This window comes from Onychomys torridus, chromosome 5 (genome assembly GCF_903995425.1).
Source record: "Onychomys torridus chromosome 5, mOncTor1.1, whole genome shotgun sequence".
Lineage (NCBI taxonomy): Eukaryota > Metazoa > Chordata > Mammalia > Rodentia > Cricetidae > Onychomys > Onychomys torridus.
In genome coordinates this window covers 46,486,946-46,504,766 of record NC_050447.1, presented here as the reverse complement: position 1 = coordinate 46,504,766, position 17,821 = coordinate 46,486,946, and the positions used below count along the sequence as shown (strand labels likewise).

Sequence of the window (17,821 nt, the reverse complement as noted above, 5' to 3'; positions counted from 1 at the left end):
TAAGGAAGGTACCCACATAAATCAAGGGTAAAAACATAAAAGCCAAATCCAAAGATACATATTATGGCCGTAAATCCTGACCTGATTTTGGGGTTAGGATTCTGATAGATTTGAATGTCATCACTTACCGGCTTAAAGAGGCAGTTTAGCCTCCTTTATAGCCCCTAGGCAGATTCGGAATGACTGTGTGATCTTAGCCCACCTCCCCACTCCAGGATCTGTAAATCAAGTGAGTACACAATATCCTCATCAGGAAGAAAGTCACTGTCTTTCTGCACAGCACAGGATGGCAACCCTTCCTGTCTTTCACTTATTATGACCTTGTCTGAGGACAACTCAAGAGGCCCTTGAGACTCTCATGACCAGTGCTGTGCACACACAATAGGGAGGTGAGAACAACTGAATAAATGTTTAAAGTCCCCAGTGATGGGTGATGGTACAGGAAGCAGACATTCCAATGTAGTGCTGGGTGGGGGGAGAGACAGTGTCATTTGGAGGGACAATTTGGCAGGATGCCTTTAAAGGTGTCTGAAGGGTTAGAAAGATGGCTCAGTGGATAAAGTGCTTGCCACACAGCATGAGGCCTGCAGTGTAGATCCCTGGAACCCACTTAAAAGCCAGGCAGGTGTGGCAGCCTGCCTGGAATCCCAGCACTCAGGAGGAAGAGGTGGATCCCTGGGACAAGCTGCCTCGAAAGGCCAAACATATCAGTGAGATCTAGGTTCATCAAGGGAACTTTGCTCAGTCAATAAAGTGGAGAGCAATTGCTGAAGACACTGGACATCAACCTCTGGCCTCTAGATCCATGTGCACACATGTACACTCACAAGCATCTACACACATGCAAATATGCATACACATACACACATACTACATGCACATCTCTACACAAGGATACATGCATGTGCATTCATACATACACAGATACAGATTGTATAGATATGCATACCTATACACATTCATATACATATAGCACAGGTCTATGTACACATGTGCTCACATGTACATATTTCCACAGATGCATGCTTGGCTTTCTTGAACTCATGAAGTTCACTCTTATGTGTGAACACATAGACACACATGAGGAAGCTTGCTGTAGGGTCTACTCAGTATCAAACACTGAGAGGGAAGAGGTTGAATGGGTTCCCTTATGGTAGACTAAGCATCACAAATATGCAGCTGTGTACGTGAACAAGATATTTCTGTGTGCATTGCTCAGTGAGAGGATCATGCCCTCTGCTTGTAAAAATGAAGGGAGGGGGCAGTTGCAAAAGATGTGAGAGAAGCTTTAGCTGCGGCTATTAATTTCTACTTGCCCTCTGGTTTGAATTCCTGGCTAGAACTGTTATGCCATTCTCTTCCCTGGGTGACTTTCAGCCATGTTTGATCGCCTTGTGTCTTGATTTATTTTATCTGCAAAGCTGAGGAAAACATCCTCATTTTGTGTAAGGGTGCCTAACCCATGGTGGATATGGCAGGTGCTCTGCAAAGACTAGACACGTTTACCTTGTCACTGTTCTGCAATCGTTTCATAAAAATATATTAGGACTCTTGAGGAGGGAGAAGGAGCCTGTTTTTCTAAAAAAAAAAAAAAAAAAAAGCTTGTCTTCTCAGGCTTCTCTCCTGTCAATCTTTCTTATTTCATCTTCCATTTGTCTATTGTAGAATCCGGCTCTGATAGCACCAGGGAAGCAGAAGGCATCCGGTGACAGCTTTTGACCAAGTGTCTCCTTGCAATCAAATGATATTATATCTCTTAAGTCCCTAGAAAGCAGACATAAAGATATCAAAGGCCGTTAGATCTTGCTTAGGAGAAATACAAGGAACGGGAGATTCTAGCAAATGAGCCTGCAATTTCAAAGAGGGTGAGCGTAAATTATCTCATGCATGCAATTATTTAACAATTCTAAAACTTGGGGAAAGCAGAAAGTAAGGGTTCCTGGAGTTACAGCGTCTCACCTCATCTAGTAAATGAAGAAACATATTGGAAGGGCAGGGGCCTTGGCCAAGGTCACTGAGCTAATTAGGCGGAGACCAGAGTCAGGCCCAGGGATTTTTAGAGGACACTTTCCTCCTTTTCTTCTCTTGCCCCTAGCCTAGAGTAAGAGAGAACTGCATTCAAGAGATCCTGTAATTGGTGAATATTCTATCTCCAGTTAATAAGTTGACCCTGGATAATAAGCAATTCCCTTTGATCATTTTAAGGAAAAAAAACCACAGCATTTGAAAACAACCAGACATGTTGCTGAAAACTATATCTAAAATTTGGGAAAGTCTAAATAAAGGTTGTTTGTTTATAATCCTCTTCAGTAACAGTTCTTGTTACAAGTATTTAGCAATCTCTATCCACACACAGATGCTCAGTTCACTCTCTATGTGTCTCTCTGTGTGTCTCTCCCTCTCTCTGTCTCTAGCTCTGTCTCTGTCTCTCTGTCTCTGTCTCTCTCTGTGTCTGTCTCTCTGTCTCTGTCTCTGTCTCTCTGTCTCTGTCTCTGTCTCTCTCTGTCTCTGTCTCTGTCTCTCTCTCTCTCTCTCTCTCTCTCTCTCGTGTGTGTGTGTGTGTGTGTGTGTGTGTGTGTGTGTGTGTGCTGCAATGGAGTAAACTGAGGGGTTGAATTCCAACAAGGAGGGCTTTCTTTTCTTCAACTTGGAAACCATTTAGCTGGAGTGTCATCCCTGACCTCATCAGGTGAATCTCCAGAGATGTGGCCAATGGTTCCATCTTAGAGAGGGCCTTAATTGAAACTTGGGACACAGGTTGTTTCCACCTGCTTAGCTGTGGCCCTCTTTCTCTTCTGTGTGTCAACTCTCTTACCCCTCCAGCTGAGAATCCCGGGCCTCTCACCCTTGCTGTTGACCTCAGAATCCTCTACTGTTTTCACTGTGGTATTTCTCAAATCACTCTCCATTTCTTACCCTCCTTCACCTGCATGGAGCAGTATCTCATTGCCTTAATCAATGCATCTATTTTCTCCTACAAAAAGAATCACGGAAGATTCTTCAACTTCTTTTTTTCAACAATGACACACACACACACACACACACACACACACACACAAAACAAAAAAAACAAAAACAAAACAAAAAAAAAAATAAGAGCTTTTTTGTTCAAAAAAATTAAAACAAATACAAGCACTTTTGGAGCAGGTTACTTAACAATCTTGCTAATCACTGAATTTTTATGTAGTGTTTGGACCATTGTGCAGATAAATCTGAAAATGTCTGTTGTTGGTAAAAGCAATTTAAGTCTTTTGTTTGAAAAAAAAAATGACTGAATGAGTCCAGCACCAAATGCAAAACGAATGTGTTTGTCATTTGGCCATAGAGCTTCATTGGTCTCTTTGCAAGGATAGGCCTCTCCTCTGTCACCTCTGGATGATATGCCCTTGGTTTCACCCGCCTGATGTCTGCAACACCCACACTAGGGCAGTATCCATTGGATACACTAGAACACAGCATTCTCCACAACTTCCATTGTCTATCTGCATTCCTTAGTGATGTATTTCTCCCATGTCATAGTGGAAACTGCGTATCTGTAGACCTAAAACTGCACCACTAGAGAAACAGAAAGCTGGTTTCACCCATCATATTTCCATATGTATTTCAACATAAATATACACAGCCTCCAACCTTTTCTGCCTGAGAGTGCCTGGGAACCTTCTCTGCTGTGGGAGGCAGGGGTTATTCAATTGAGCTTATATCAGATTGGGTGGGAATTTGGGGTGGGAAATAAATGAGACAATCTCCTAAATTTTTCTCTACCCATTACCCCACTTCCCATCATTGAATCATCCCAAGAAAGGCATGGTGCTGATAAAAATTCAGGCAGTTAGTCAAAACCTTTAAAAAATCTCAGTTTCAGAGTTTTTTTAATATTATTTTGAAGGATACAAGGATTCTGTGTTTTAAATCTTAACCCTTAAAAGAATCCAGGGCTAAATTGTGCACCTCCCATTGGGGAATGGATTAAGACTCGGGGAACACTACCTGTTGTCTAGACAATGACTCCCTGGGCTGGAGAGATAAGGAGAAATATGGCAGATAGAAGATTACAATGCTGTTAGTTCCTCAGGTAGACTGCCTCCTCCCTGTGCTACACAGCCAAGACCAGCGCAGCAAGGAAGTAGCAAAATGGTCCCTACATGCAGTAGGAAAAGATAGAAACAGTGCACTGAGAGGCCTGAACCACATCTAAGTTTGGAAACAAGACTAAAGACTTCACTAGCATCTCAGCAGGTGCCAGTATTCTATGGCCACTTGGTGCCATAGAATTTCATTGGTTATTGGATGGAGGTTTGGCAGGCAATCAGAGAAGTAATGGGTGGCCCGACTTACATTTTCCACTGAACAATAGAATAGAGGACTAGACTAGGTAAACTGAATGAGGTTGGGAGCCAGAGACCTCCACAGTCTGTCAACAGATATCATCTTCCTCTCTTCTACATGGTTTTATATGTTTAGGGCAGAAGGCAAAGTCCTGCTTTAAAATAGAACTTGGGAACTCCTAGGATGCCTGTCAGCACACCCAGCATTAGAAAGCACTGGACTATGAGCCAAGTTCCAGACCAGATTCTCATGATTGGTCCCCCAGATAATGTTTTCACAGTCTTATTGATGTTGTGACTCATACAATGGAATTCCTTCTTATCGTCATTATATTTGGGTACCCTTTCCTGCACTCCCAAACTGTCTGACATAGACTCTCGCCTCAGTTCCCACCTCCTGAGCTTCGTTTTGCTATCCAGCCCCCAACACACACACACACACACACACACACACACACACACACACACACACACACACACACACACACACCTCTTGACTAGCTGTGGACCTTATCCATCAGGGCCTCTAATGACACATGGACTGGACTCCTCATTTGCCACTGCATAGCTGAGATAAAGCAAGGGCTGACTTTGGCAAGCTATAGGGTTCAGTCATCTGATGGAAGAAAAGGACAAACACTCCTACAGAGTTATTTAATAGTTATTTTTTCTTCTTTGAAGCCCCAATCGACTTTGTAACCTAATCACTCTACTATTCTGCATGGGGCCCTCCTCCCTCTTGGATCCCAGAGCCTGTTTCCTGACCAGCAGCAGTTACAGCTCTAACTAAAGAAGAGCACTTGGGACCAGAGACTGGGCTTGAAGGCAGGATTCCCCTGAGACACAGACATTGTGAAAGTGGAAATGAATCTGCACTGCCTTCTGCTGTAACACTTACACTTAATTGTACCTGTGCATTTACATGGATTGCATGGCTTTGCCTTGAATCTCTAGATGAAAACAGTGGAAATGAAGAGTTGCACATCTTTTGGGCATCCATTGAGTAACTCTGCTTCAAAGGAGACTGAAAATAGGGCTTAATGTAAGGTGGAAGTTCAAATCTGAGGAACTCGTGCATACTCTTTGGGAGTCTCAAGATACCGAGACACTATTTTTAGTGTTTTTTCTAGTATTGAGGTGGCTCTTTGACCTTCAGCTATACTAGTGAATTTTCAACTCTCAGTCTTTTGGTCACCATTGGATGCCTACTTTGGGATTTGAAGTTCAATCTCAGAACTGTTCCCCTTGCTGTGTACGGAGGAGATGGTATCTATCACACAGTGAGTATCCCTCTGTGCTATGCCCTGGGCCAGGTGTCCTAACCTACAAATTGATTGCATGAATCATCAATATGATGATTCAGTTAACTCCTCTATTATCAATATGAGAAAATTGAGGAGAGGTTCACATAGCAGAAGTAGATTGCAAAACAGAATCACTGGATAAGAGACCTATGTGAGTTCACATAGCAGAAGTAGATTGCAAACCAGGATCACTGGATAAGAGACCTAACTGGGTTCACATAGCAGAAATAGACTGCACACCAGAATTACTAGATAAGAGACCTAACTGGGTTCATTTCTTTTTGAATAGTCAATTGAGGTAAAACAGACAGTAAAAATTGCATATTTTCAGTGTAGAATTTGATGAGTTTGATATTGTATATATACCTAATACCATTACCACAGTCATGGTAATAGATCTGATCCATTACTTCCAAGTCTTTTATTTTATCTATTTGGTATGTATGGTGTATGTGTGTAAGAACATTGCACATGAGGACTATACTTACTTTTTTAAAAAAAATTATGTTTATGAGTGTTTTGCCTGCATGTACTTCTGTGTACCAGGTGTGTGTGTGTGTGTGTGTGTGTGTGTGTGTGTGTGTGTGTGTGTGTGTGTGTGTGTGTGTGTGTGTGTGTTTGTGTGGTACCCGAAGAAGCCAGAGGAGCTTACCAAATCCCTTGGAATGAGAGTTACAGATAATTGTGAACTTATACATGGGTGCTGGGAACCAAACATCGGTCTTCTGGAAGAACAGCCAGTGCTTCTAACTGTTGAACCATCTTTCCACTTCCTACACTCACTTTTTTAAAGTATAGCATGCAGTACTGTTAATCATAAACACTGTGTCACACAGAAAGTTCTAGAACTGTGGTCATGTTCCATAACTGGGATGTTAATCCTCCATCTTTTTACTTTTGCTTCTATGAACTTGATCACTTCAGATTCTCTTATAAGTAGAATTATGTGGTCTTATCCTTTCCATACTGGCTTTTCTTGCTTGTGTAATAACCTCCAGGTATGTTCATTATGTCACAGATGGTAAGCTATCCTTCTTTGTAGAGCAAAATAATGTTTAATTATATGATGTCCCACCTTTTAACCCTACACTGTACCTAAAAGGTTGACAGTAACTGCAAGAACATATGAGCTGTTCAATACATTTCCATTTCAGAGTAAATGAAGAGGAATCAACATCTGGCCAAGGTGTTGGCATCTAGAAAACCAAGTCTTTGTAGCTCAGAGATTCCAAATGACACTATAGTTATGAGCCTGGGTGTGGTGGTATTGTGTTCCCCAAAATATTGTGCATGCTAATAAACTTATCTGGGGTCAGAGAACAGGATAGCCACAATATTAAATATAGAGGATAGGCAGTGGTAGCACACGCCTTTAATCCTAGCATTCCAGAGGCAGAGATTTACCTGGATCTCTGTGTGTTCAAGGATACAGCCAAGCATGGTGACTCACGCCTTTAATCCCAGGGAGTGATGGCACAAAGCAGAAAGATATATAAGGCATGCAGACTAGAAACTAGCAGCATTTGGTTAAGCTTTCAGGCTTCTAGCAGCAGTTCAGCTGAGACCCATTTGGATATGAGAACTCAGAGGCTTTCAGTCTGAGGAAACAGGATCAGCTGAGAAGTTGGCCAGGTGAGGTTAGCTGTGGCTTGTTCCACTTCTTTGATCTTCCAGCATTCACCCCAATACCTGGCTTGGATTTGTTTTTATTAATAAGACTCTTTAAGATTTGTGCTACACCTGGGTTATTGTGAAAGTGAGTAGCTCAGGAAGAAAATGCTCTGCCCTCCTGTAGGGGCTACAGAGATTGATTTGGTCAACAAACTGTTTGCTTTGCAAGCAGAGAAACTGAGTTTGATCCCGGAACTCATGTGAAAAAGCTAGGCACAGCAGTGCACACCTGTAATGCTAGCTTGGATGTGGGGGAGCAGAGACAGAAAGGCTCCTGCTGGGTAGCCAGCTAGGGTAGTTGTTTCCAGCAAACTCTAAGCCAATAAGGAGATCTGTCTCAAAAAAGAAATGTAGGGGCTGGGAAGATTGCTTAGTGGGTAAAGTGCATGCCACACAAGCCTGACACCCTGAGTTTGGAGCAGCACAAGTGTCTACACTCATAGGACATTCCTACAAGGACATGGGAAGCAGAGACAAGAGAATCACCTGATGCTTATGACACAGGTAGACTGGCATACTCAACAGTGAACAAGAGAGACTGTCTCAAACAAGGGGGAAATGATACCAGAGTTGTCCTGTCACTTCTACACATTTGCCATTACATGAGTTCACACACACACACACACACACACACACACACACACACACACACACACATTGGGTGGCATCTGAGGAATGACACCTGAGGTTATCTTCTGACCTCTACATACACACATATACACACAGCTATACACACATCAATATGTAGGCACACACACAAAGAAGGCCCAGTAAGCAAAAATGAATGCATATACATACAAAGGAATGTGGACTGAAATCCTCCAAGTTATAGGTACCTACAGACTTATATATGTTATTACCCTGTATTCAGAGAGCTGTTCCTGTAGGATGGACATGCCCCTCCATGAGATGAGGTTGATGACCAATAACTTTTAGAAGTTGAAAATATCATCTTCAGTCAAGACCACATACAACATGCCTACTTCCTGAACATGACAGCTCAGTGACATGGAGCTCTGTATAGCGAGGGTGTTTCTCATGACTGTGGAGCTGACTGAGAGGCAAGCCTCACTATTCAGCTCAACTACAAGAGTCCCTGACCACGTGTAAATACCCTGCATGTGGATCAAAACTCAACATTCTAGTTGTGGCTGCCTCTGAGAGCATATTACATCTGTGCTCTCTGTAAAGTGAAACAAACAAAAATGCCTCAAAGTTGGAGCACCATAAATCAGGGTGTCTTTGTGTCTTTCAGGGATACGCTAGCTGAGTTGAGAGTCACAGTATTCATCTTAGTCTGGGTACCGGGTCAGTGAGAAAAGCCAGCCAACAACAACAACAGGAAAAAAAAAAAAAAAAAAAAAGCAAGCACTTCAGAGAAATCTCTGTATCTTCATAGAGCTATAAATTTCACACTGCCTGAACCCCATGGCCCGGCTATGCTTCTAACACAGCACAAGGGAAGGAGCAAGTCAAACAGGACTCAGTGAATCCATTCCAGGGGTCCAAAGAGATGATTTGGAACTCCCCAGATTTCCTGGGTCTTTTCTGTGAATCAAGGAAGAGGGTAAAGGTGAAGGATACAGACAAGAGTGATGGGGCTGAGAGCCATCTGCCACTGTTGGGAAAGGCACTGAGACTGTTCCTGCAAATTCAAGTACATTTTTCTGGCATCCCCAACAGGAAGGTTGGAATGTGCCTGGGCATCTCGGCAAGGGTCACACTCTTCACTTTTCTCTATACAGTCAATTTTAAAGCATCCATCTAGAAGAAGGTCAGAAAGATCGAAAAATTCAGAGAACAAGGACATCTGATATTGTGTCTTCTGTATGTGACATGAAAGTTGCATCCATTAAATCTCAGCAATACAGTTGGCTAAACAACCTGAATAATGACCGTACCAGGTGACAGGCCAACATCTGAGGATGGGAAAGATCTCAGAAGGCCCTACCTTTAAATGAAGATCTACAAGCAACTAATGACAACTAAGAGAGAAAGGAATAATCTGGCCCAGGGATGAGTCCCCTAATCAGTTACCATTACCAAATAGCCATCCCTAAAATCATACACATTTGAGCAACACTAAATGGACTCAGTGGGTTGCATTTATATATTAATTTGTTCATATACATATAACAATAATAAAAAGAAGGTATGAATTTGAGAGGGAGTATGGGGTGTGGGAAGAATTGGAAGGAGAGGGACAGGAAAAATGGTGTAAATACAGTACACACATGTAATCTTTTAAGAAGAGACACACAAAAAATATCCATCTGGTCTTAATTCCTTTCTCCCAGGTGTTTTCTTGCCTGGTGTGCATTTCTTAGGAGATGCAGCTGGAGAGAGATGATTAATTCCCAATGTGCAAATCCTAGAATGGGGGCCTATGCACTAATGTATTGAGCATCCTTATGGTGTATGTGTGCTGGGAGGAGAGTTCTCTTCGCCATGCTTTAGGGACTTATCAGGACAGTACAGTACGACCTTAGACAGAGACACTTTGACCCTCTCAACAGATTCCCCAGTTCCTTCTTTAGGAAACATTGGCATGGTTATCCTTCCCCACTGTGCTTCTGTGCATTCTGCACAGCTGAGGAGGCTGCCAGATTCCTGGGGGTGTCAGGGACTCTTACTAATCTCAATGCTAACAGGTTGAATGCCTAGATCCTCTGGTACTCCCTACCTCCAAATTGTCTGGCTCCTTACCAGGAGTCCCTGTGAGTCTACCTGAGTGTTTCTTGGATCAGAAGACCATCTGTGTACCCCACTTGCTGCAACAGCCAGTTGGAAGTACCTAAAGAGTATGCCTTCTTGGGGCAACCTTCAGAGTATGAGGGGGATACCCAGTTGCCTGCCCCTTGAGTGGGACATGTCTCTGTCAATCTCCTAGAGGTCCCTAGTGGTACTGGAAATTCCTCTCCCATGGCAATGATGGATCTATCCACCTGTGACATGCTGCCTTCCACTCATTTCCCATTCCCTTCTCGGGGCTCCTTGCATCACTTTACAAGTGCATAGCATGCACTTAGAGTCTTTGTTGTCATCTGCTCTTAGTAACAGCTCCTAAGTCACCAGGAGTTTGTATAAATGCAGACAACAAGCTTTGTCTTATCTAGTCCCTCTTTAAAAACACAGTCTGAGAAGAATGGCAAAAATGAAATAATCTGTAGTTGCTTCACATCTAGCATATGGATTTGTTGAGACAAATTCAGTATTCCCAAGTTTCTATCTCTGATCAACTTTTTCATGTTCTTCATTACTAGCCCCAGAACATGCTTGCTTCCTCTTCTTCCTCTTGACTTTAAGTCATAGTCAGCAGGAACTTTGCTGCCTGTGACCCTGACCATCCTCTGTAACTTCACATCTGTGGACCATGGGAACCTGATACTTTCTGGTTTGCTAGACAAATTCCTGAGCTGTTGCATACAGCTGGAGAGTTCTGGAGATAGGATGTACTGAGTAGGGGAATGAGGAGAACCCATAGTGGCTCATAAGATCAGCTGGCTTCATAAGACTAGACAGAAAGTAGGTAGGTGGGTGGAGATAAATGATTTAGAAATAAATCTGTGTAAATTCAGAGGGGCCAATGGCCATCATCTCAAAGCTCTGTGGAGGGTGTAAATTGAGTATAATGGAGGACAAACTGGACTGGACACATGCTGTTCCTTGAGAGTACCTACTCAATATCACATACTTAGACATATCACAGACTCCCAAGATGACAGAAGTGAGGATTTGAAACACTGATATCCATCTTTGCACCAGAGAAGCAACAGGTAAGGGACTCTGAGCTACCTTTGAGTTTAAGGAAGCCATTTCCTTTTCCACCATGGCTTAGTGGTATCAAATATACCAAACAGAATCAAAATGAGGGAATAAGATGCATGAAAATGCATGTGCCTTATTTAAATAATTGAATACTGACTATAAATGAGTGAAATAACATAACTCCCTGTGACTCTGGGCTTCTCATCTGAGAGACTCAAATCCCAGAACAAACTTTAATTAGCCCAGGATCAGGATTCCTTTGGATTTTAGGTAAATCTTGTTTTCTTCATTTATAGAATGAGATGTGCAGTAGTTGACTGGCATGTCCAAGGGCAAACATCATGCAAATATATGTAAATATATATAAATCATGTATATCTGACCACAAACTCATTATTTCAAAGGATCATCTAAGATGAATGATTTTTAACCTACATGGTCATGAGTGTGTGGCGTATAGTGTGTGCGCGTGTCACACATGCACATGTTCTTGTGTGTGGGTACATGTGTGTACATGTGCACATATATCTGGGGTGACTGAGCATCATTCACCTTGAATTTGGAGACAAGGTCTCTTGTTGGCCTAGAACTCACTGAGTAGGCCAGGCTGCCAGCCAGAGATCTTCAGGAATCCATTTAGGTCTTCCTCCCCAGGACTGGGATACATGTGCTGCTGCATCCATCTTGTTTTTTTGTATTCTGGGGATGGAGCTTGCTTAGATACCCATGCTTGCACAGCAGGCATTTGACCTTCTGAGTTATCTTCTAGGCCATGAACTGGTCTTGAGAGAAGAACATGAGAGAGTTTCTGAAGACATCTCACTCAATGATTGAGATCTAAATTCCTCATTTACTAAGGGTGAGCTTTTGGCGAAATTTCAAATTTGGTTAGCCCCAAATGAAAAAACATAAATAAAAAGCAATCTTTAGAAACTTATTATTGATAAGATAAAAAAGATACAATCATTAACAATAAGCCAAAGGGTATGCCATCTTTTAATCATCATGGCAGCTGCCGTGTTCACTAAGTGGGGCTGGAATTTCACCGAAGTACACTGGGCAGGGCCTGCCTGGGTCAGCATCTACTTTGAAAACAGATGCTGTGTGCTCATATCAGTGTATCAAGATAACATAGCAGCTTCATTATTTCTACTTAGGAGCCAATAAATTGTCCAGTTCTGACAGCTAGAAGCCTAGTGTGTAGCTGCCATAAAGCCAAAATCTATAACATCAAGAGATACCGAGACATATGTTGGAATGAAAAATCTACAGCTAGTGTGGATTTCAATTTAAGAAATCAAATTCAATAGCCTCAATGTTTTTTCCTACTTAAAAAGCACAAAACACTTTTTTTTTCTATTTGAAAGATGTCTCTGTTAATTATAAATACACAAAACCACATACTGAATCAGAGGACACTCAGAAGTTCCTGATGGAGACAAGTAGGTCCAAGTGAATCGATGGTGAGAGCATCCATTTATTCCCCCTTCTTACAAGGAGGGGTTAGTAATGTTGGGGACAGTGAAGTGTTTGCCCTGATGGTGTCCCCTCCACAAGCCTCCAAAAGCTAATGAGCTTGCATAGCAAACTGCTGAGAGCATCTTGATATTAGGGTTAAAAGCCCATCTTATGGTAAATTACACTACACTCTAATTTGGCAAGAGTAAATGATTTGTAGTTCAAGTGGGGATTTGGTGCCAAGTTCCTAATTTGGGCTTCAGAAAATATTTCAAGACCAACTTTCATTAGCATCCGTTTACAAATGAATTATGTATAAGCAACTGAACGGAACAACAGCAAAGTATCGTGTCTGGGCCTTTCTTTGGTCACTATCTAGATTTATTCCTTTATAAATACAATGGTGATGCTCCGTGAATGTACAGAGAAGGCATATAGTATTGACTTTGTCATACATTTCCATGTCATTTGCTGTTCGCAGTGGACTCCCTGGGTTTGAATAATCCTAGAAGGGACAAAATTTAGTGGTTCAGTGAGGACTCTGATAGTACACAGCCTAGCTTGGAATCCCATAAAGTCTTAAATAACTCCACATCTTTGAGTGAAGCATTCAACCTGTCTAGACCTCAGTTTTTTAACCCTAATATCAAGGTTAAAATTAAAACTGTGCTCATCCATGACTACTATAGTTATGGCTACTGTAAAGGTAATCTTCATAAATGCTTAGCAGTGTTCGAATATATAGTAGTACTTAGTATGTATACTTAGCCCAGTACCTGAAATATATACTTAGCCTAGGACCCAGCATGTACATTTAGCTCAGTAACCAGCATGTACACTTAGCCCAGTACCTAGCACGTACAAATGCCCCATAAATGCTGGGTAGGGAGCTGCATCTAACAACAGGGCAGATGACAAGGAGGAGAAAGAATAATAGAGAGATGGAAGGGAAGTATGTCCTGGACACCTGCCTGATGCATGCCTTCAAATATACAGGTGGAAAGAATACACCAAAATCAAATAAACACCCTTAGAATCAACTGAGTAATAAACACATCCTTTTCGTATTCTGCAGCTATAGCAGCACAGCACAGGAGAGCCACCTCTTATAGTGGTCTGTAAGGTGCAAGGTACTGAAGTCAAATTCAGTCACCCTTGGGCCAATGGGAAGGGAGCCTTTACAGGTAATCCTGGTAAAAAGAACTGGTGCAGGTCCCAGGAAGCCAGGGGCTTTGTTCACTGTGTTTATCACTTTTGCAAATATCAGACTTCAAACTGTCCCTCAAGAGCCATGCTAGCCAGCTACAGAACACTGGGCGAGTTGGTCCAAGGCCTCCTTGCTCAGTGGTCCATGCCTCTCTTCTAGTGGACACCCACAACTAAAATAAAGGCTGAAGTATGGCAGCCTCTTTAAACGCCACGTACTATTTGCTCTGCTGTATAAGGAGCTCTTAGACTCTAGCCAACCCTGCAACTTCTTACACCCCAGTTGCCCGTCCCCCACCCCCCACCAGGAATTCTCCCTGATTTCCAACCTGGGACACTGTAGGGAATTGCAGAGAGGTGGGCGGGCATGGGGAGATGTGGGAGGTGTTTGTCTACTGGAGGAGTGTGCTTCTACGTCTATTTTTTAAACAGTTTCTTCATTTACCTCCTTTGCTGTGGCCCAGTTGGGGTGGGCTGTGGTGACCCTACTGGAACTTTGCCAGGGTCCTCTCTGGGAACTTAGAGTCATCCTAATCATGTTCAGATCCCTGTCTAGCTGAAGCACGATTCCCAGTATAGCCGGGCCAGCTTCCCAAAGTCAGTGCTGGCCTCCAGCCACAGGCTAGCCTGGGCACTTAAGTATGGCAAGTCCCCAGCACCCACGGACATTTGTGCAACTAATCCCCATCCTTTGGTGAAACAACAACTTCTATAAATGGTCCTGAGGGACCCAGACATTCCCCAGCCCCTGTTAGGCACTGCACTTACAGCTCACATCAATGACACCCCTGCAGCCTCCAGACTCCACTCCCTGTGGAGTGGCAGGTGGGGAGCTACAACCTGAATCTTCAACTCCTTTCAGAAAACCTCCAGCAGAAAGCCGGGCTTCACATTTCAAAAGAGTTCCCCGGGAAAGAGGAAGCTTGCATCAGCGGCGCATGAATATTTTAAGCAGTGTGGAAAGGGGTCTGAAATCAGACAATCCTGAGTCCTAATATTAGCTTATGGGCTGCGCTGATCCTGTGAACAAGCTTAACTGCTTGATGCACTTGCTTTCCAGAGCTGAAAACGGGAAGGGTGCAACCAACCCCAGGGAGATGGCTGGCATTAGTGAGGGGCAGTAAGCGGAAGAAGGTACCTTCGGTAAGAGCCACTTTCAGGGCTCTACTTAAAACACAGGCCTGCAGTAGACTTGACCTGCAGTGTAAGCACCAGAGACCTCGTCTCAGCTCCCAGCTACTGGGGAGAGGAGGCCTCTCCTTATTGTGCCACCACTGAGTGTTATCTCAGTCTGAAAGGTTCAAAGGGACAGAACAGACCTAAGGCCAGCCAGCAGTGAGGACACAGTCATGGTCTACTGAGGAGGCTGTGGTTATTTCAGCTGTAAAGAAATCCCATTATGGAGTTAAAAAGTATGTGTGTGTGCATGGGTTCACATGCATACGGACCTAGACATGACATGCACATATTACACATAAATATATTCATACATATACAAATGCATATACACATATGCAATACACATGCACACAAACACATAGGCACATTCAATATATGCTCATAAACACAATTATAAACACAAAGATACATATGTATACATATAATCATATTTGTACAGGTACAGTTATACACATGCACATACACACAGAGAAACATATACATGGATGCATAAATATACACAAACACACGAACACGCAAACCCATAAACATACATTCACAAATGCACACACACACACACACACACACACACACACACACACACACACACACACACACACATACACACATGACTGTGTCCTTACAAATTTACTGGTGGATTCTCATAGAAATGGCAGGTATGTCTTCAATGCTGAACTAATCATCCTATATGCCTACATCTAAATATTTTACCTTAACATGAAGGTAGTAAACACCTCTTTGCTTGGGCAGGGGAACAACACACCAGTGTTGATGTGAGGTGCTGAGCAGGTCTCATTTCCTAAGGTCATTCAGACACACTGATAGACCCATTCAAATCCATTCAGATCGTGGCTCAAGGGATGCGACAAGAATTGTCCAGAATCTTGCGTTAGGTGTTAGACTACAAATATCTGCCCTTGGACCGCTTTAAGGTCAGGTGGCAGCAGAGCCTGTTCATCCTGGTGATGTGTGCTAATGGCACACAAGGGCCATGCTCGCCCTGGGGCCACTGCTGACCTTGCTCTGCCTTGTTCTTTAACCACCATTGCCCTGTTGAGCTTTGTGCATGAGACTGTAAACCCTGAGTTCTCTTCAGTCACTGTGGTCATGAGCAGTGGATGGCACGTCTTAGTCAACAGCACCTGGCATCACCATTCTTCACCACCTCACGGTAAAAACTACCACACATCATTCCAGTAGAGAAGTAGGTGTTTATCTGTACTTTGCTCAGCTTTCAAACCCAAATTCAAAACATTGAACGATGACTCAAGTATGGAGTCACAGATGGATCAGATCTATCACATCCTCATTCTACATAAGAAAAGGGTAATGATATCCTGTCCCCAATGGCCACCTAGTCTTGGCGAAAAGGCAAAAGTCCACATTCAGCCTTGCAGGGTAGATGGTCTGCAGCACACTCAGACACAGCCAGGACACCTGACATGCTTTTGTTACCTACGTAGAGTGGATGCCATACACCCTAGCTTTTCCCCTGACTCCAGCCTGCTTCTGGGATCACCCACAGCCTCATAATAACTACACAAGTGACTTAACACTTGTCACAGTGGGAAAGCTCCAGGAACCCTCAAGGCCCCAAAGCCAGAGTGCATTCTAATAGAGGCAGTCAAACATTCAGAGCTCATGTTCAGAATGCCTCTCAGCCCAAGTTGTCCTGGGTGGGCCTAAAGATCAAAGGATGGAAAGAGGATCCCTGAGAAGGGTTAGCCCAGGGAAATGTACCTTGGAGTGAGAACTCCATTAGAAAGGAGACTTCCCATCCCCCTTGCGTGAGAGTCTAGCTCCCAGAGTGTGTGGCCTGCAACACAAAGAGGTAACTGTTTCTCTATGAACCAATGTGTGGATTATCCAAGGGTACCCACCAGGATGTTGCTGCAAGTGATCTTAAAATTAATGGATCAGAAGAGCGCTGGGAGTGGAAGAATAGACTTAGAATCTCAGCACCTGATTGGGGGGTGTGGGCAGTGCTGAGGCAAAATGATTATTACAGGTTTGGGGCTAGCCTAGGCTACGTAGCAAGACCCTGTCTCAAAACCAAAAACAAAGAAAGAGCTGAACGGGAAATGGAGTTGACAGAACATACTCCCTCCACAGGGCCACAGGGGCAGTAGAACTATGGTGGGGATGAACTCTGGCTGTCTCCAATGGAGTGTATCTGACTTTCTTACATTAGCTGAAATGTGCTGGGCCTGCCACTCCCCTTCCTGGAATCCGGTCTTCCTGTGTGAGAAGAAGGCATGTTTGCTTCCTTCTCAGGGAGGCTAAGCAAACAAGGACAAGAATACACAGCACACCAGACATATGAAGCCACCGTGAGGGCATAGCTTTATGCATCTTTTTCAACATTCTGCATCCCAGAGCCCAAAAGCATCTTTGGAAACTGTCAGGCCCTGAGAAAAGGCTCAGCAGGTAAAATCATTTGCCATCAAGCTTGGAGATGCTGGGTTCCATCCCCAGGACCCACGTGAGAGAAGGAAGAACCAACTCCTGAAAACTGTCCTTTGAGCAGTACTTGCACATAGTGTCAAGTGCGTGCATGCGCGCGCGCGCACACACACACACACACACACACACACACACACACTCTATATGCACACAAAAAGTAAATAATAATAAGTTAAAATGTTAAAAAAAATTTATCCATGCCTAGCCCTGGATTTGCTAACTACAGGCCCCAGCCTGCTGCTGTCCTCTCTGGCTACAAAATGTGTGAGCCAGACGAATGGGCATTGCAAAAACCAGACCCCAGCAGGCCACCAGAGAAGGATGGAGGCTGTATTTCTACACTCTGACACCAGCCATTGCTTCTCTGTAGAATGAGGGAGCAGGAAGCTCTGGCATAGAGGAGACACCACAGAGCATTCTGTGGCTGTTTTTTAAATCTCAGATCTT

At 43.4% G+C, this 17,821-nt stretch overlaps 1 protein-coding gene across 1 annotated transcript in view; it reads right to left on the bottom strand.

Moving 5' to 3' along the window:
- Cdh13 (cadherin 13) overlaps positions 1-17,821 on the bottom strand; it is a 954,417-nt gene that overhangs the window by 795,549 nt on the left and 141,047 nt on the right. The gene's annotated exons all lie outside the window — the stretch shown is intronic.